This window comes from Ailuropoda melanoleuca, chromosome 6 (genome assembly GCF_002007445.2).
Source record: "Ailuropoda melanoleuca isolate Jingjing chromosome 6, ASM200744v2, whole genome shotgun sequence".
NCBI classification, from domain to species: Eukaryota; Metazoa; Chordata; class Mammalia; order Carnivora; family Ursidae; genus Ailuropoda; species Ailuropoda melanoleuca.
This window is the reverse complement of record NC_048223.1, coordinates 34,957,675-34,960,979: the sequence shown is the minus strand read 5'-3', so window position 1 is coordinate 34,960,979 and position 3,305 is coordinate 34,957,675. Positions and strand designations below refer to the sequence as shown.

The window sequence follows — 3,305 nt, the reverse complement described above, 5'->3', positions numbered from 1 at the left end:
AAAGGGGGGTAATCAGAAGGGGGAATGAAACATGAGAGACTATGGACTATGAGAAACAAACTGAAGACTTCAGAGGGGAGGGGGTGGGGGAAGGGGATAGACTGGTGATGGGTAGTAAGGAGGGCACGTATTGCATGGTGCACTGGGTGTTATACACAACTAATGAAGCATCAAACTTTACATCGGAATCTGGGGATGTACTGTATGGTGATTAACGTAATATAATAAAATTTAAAAAAAAAAGACATTCCATAAAATAACCAACATTTACCCTTAAAGGATATGAAAGTGATGAAAACTAAAGGACAAGGAAATGACCCAGATTAAAGGAAACTAATGAGATATTATAGAAAAATGAAATGCATGATCCCAGATTCTATCCTAAACTAGGGTGGGTGAAATATCTGTACATCTGCAAGGTAGGAGACAATTTGAATACCAATTGTGAATTAGTTGAGTATTTTTAATATTAAATTTCCTAATTTTAATAAATTAACTATGGTTTAAAAAAAAATTAGCTGTTTCGTCTGGGCTGCTGACATGCCATCCAGACTGAGGAAGACCTGGAAACTTTGGGGTCATGTGGGCCACAGCCACATGGGTGAGCACCAGCAGCACCCAGGAGGCTGGGGTCATGCTGGTGACATGCTGCACATAGGATCAACTTCGACCAATATCACCCAGGTTACTTTGGAAAAGTTGGTAGGAGGCGTTACCATGTAAAGAGGAACCAGAGCTTCTGCCCAATTCTCAGCCTTGATGAACTGTGGACCTTGGTCAGTGAACAGATGTGGGTAAATGCTGCCAAAACTAGGACTGGAGCTGCTCCTATCATATCATTGATGTGATATGATTGAGCTACTACAAAGTTTTGGGAAAGGGAAAACTCCCCAAACAGACTGTCATCCCAAAGGCCAAATTCTTCAAAAAAAGAGCTAAGGAGAAGATTAAGTGAGGAGAAGATTAAGGTGTATGTGTGTGTGGGGGGGGTGGGCTGTGTCCTGGTAGCTTGAAGCCAAGTGGAGGGAGGTTCATGCTAAGAAATGCTTTTAAAAAATTATATTCATATTTTAAATTTCTTGATTTGTCAGTTTTGGGTATTTTTGCACTTTGACTTTCTATTATAATTTAAGAAGATTTGACCGCCATGCTTCCCAACTGTCTTAGTCAGCTTAGGCAGCTAGGGCTGCCATAACAAAGTATTACAGACTGGGCAGTTTCAACAACAGAAATTTATTTCCTCACAATTCTTGGGGCTGGAAGTACAAGATCAAGGTATCATGAGGGTTGGTTTCTCCTGAAACCAACTCTCTTCTTGGCTTGTAGATGGCCATTTTCTTCTGGTGTCTTCACATGGTCCTCCCTTTGTACATATCTGTCTTAATTTCTTTTTCTTATAAGAACACCAGTCATATTGGATTAGGGCCCATCTTAATGACTTCATTTAACATTAATTATCTCTTTAAAAATTCTATATCCAAATACAGTCACATTCGGAAGTACTGGGGATTAGGACTTTGACATATGAATTTTGGATACCATTCAGCCTGTAACAACAACTACATCTGCTCATCTATATGCTTATAAAACTTTTGGTTTATTCAATAGTCAGTTTGCATTGTTCATTGTTAGCTTTGTGCGAATCTATTTATTGCAGAGTATAGGAAGGTACTATAATTATATTTCCTTTTTAATTTTTAATTTTTTTCCTGGTGTGAATAATTGTTCCCAGTCATTAATTCAATTGATAACCTGTGTACCTATCATTAAATTTTTTCTCAAATACTTTATCAGATCTATCTGTATTAACATGATTTTTTAGGTAGTTAAAAGCATATTTAGCCCCAAACTCTATTCCACTAGTCTGCTTCTCCTGAAATGGTCACTTTTAAAACCCACGAGGTAGCTGTCATCTCTCTTTTGGGTTCTTTCTTTGGCTCCAGGTTTTCCTTTCTCTTCATTTTCTTATTTTTCTGGAGCACATCAGCAGTAGCTTTCTAGGAAAAGGCATGAAATATAACTTTTTAGGCTTCCTGCATGCATTAAAATATATTTTATACTCACACATGATTGATAGTTTGTGGGCATAGATTTCTAGGTTGAGAATAATTATTCCTGAGATGTTTGAAAGCACAGACCACTTATATCTACAAGATTTTTTCCCTTAAGATTTACTTATTTTAGAGAGAGAAAGCATGGCAGGTGGAAGGGCAGAGGGACAGGGAGAGAAAGTATTCTCAAGCAGATTCCCCACTGAGTGTGGAGCCCAGCCTGGGGCTCGATCTCACAACCCTGAGATCATGACCTGAGCTGAAACCAAGAGCTGGACACTCAACTGACTGAGCCACCTAGGCGCCCCTGACTACAAGATTTCAATATGGCCATAGTATGTATCTGTTTATAGCGTCTTTGGAAATTTTGGAGTCTTTGCTTTATTCTTGAGATTCTGAAATTGTACAATGGTACACCTTGTACTGAGTTTTTCTTCACTTGTTGTTCTAGGATGTTGGTGGTCCTTTTACTTTTTGGCTTATTTTTGAATTTTGAGAATTTCCTTATCTCACTGAAAATTGAAAATTCCTGTTTTCTGTGTTCTCTTTCTGTAACTTCTGTCATTCAGATGTGGGACCTCCTAGTATGTATGATCCTCTAATTTTCTTTTCTTTCCTATTCTCCATCTCTGTTTCCATCTTCTACCTTCAGAGAGATTTTTACCTCTTATAAAAATTGGTTGAAATGTGTGTCTCCGTTAATGGCTTTGAGTAGCTTTCAAGAAGTCCAAGCTTCTTTAATGATCGATCCCTGACTGTACCTCTTTCCTTGTAGTTTACACCCTTCCTTTGCTTTTCTGTGATCTTCTTTGAATGTCTCTCCCCATGCTTATCACATTATATGGCTGGTTCTACTCCGTTATCTCTTCGCTTTTCTGTGAGCTTCCTGAGGACTGGGTTTGGTGTTTATATGACTTTTATTTTATTTTAGAAAGGGAGAGGGAGAGAGAGCAGAGGAAGGGGCGGTGGAAAGGGAGAGGGAGAGAATCTCAAGCAGTCTCCCCATGAAATGCAGAGCCTGAGGCGAGGCTCTATCTCATGACCCTGAGATTGTGACCTGAACTGAAATCAAGAGTCAGATGTTTAACTGGCTGAGCCAACCAGGTGCCCCTCTATGTGACTTTTCATCCCCAGTGTAGGACTTGATACGTTATAAGAGTTCAATAATGTTTGCTGAATAAATGTAAACAAACCTATTATTTCCTCTCCTCCCCCGCCCCTTTTAGGTTGATCACCACAATGGTAGGTTTGGAG

The 3,305-nt window shown here is 39.2% G+C and overlaps 1 pseudogene; it reads left to right on the top strand.

The window, feature by feature from the left end:
* Positions 1 to 540: 540 nt before the first annotated feature.
* LOC100477854 lies at positions 541 to 955 on the top strand (annotated as a pseudogene).
* The last annotated feature ends 2,350 nt before the right edge of the window (positions 956 to 3,305 follow it).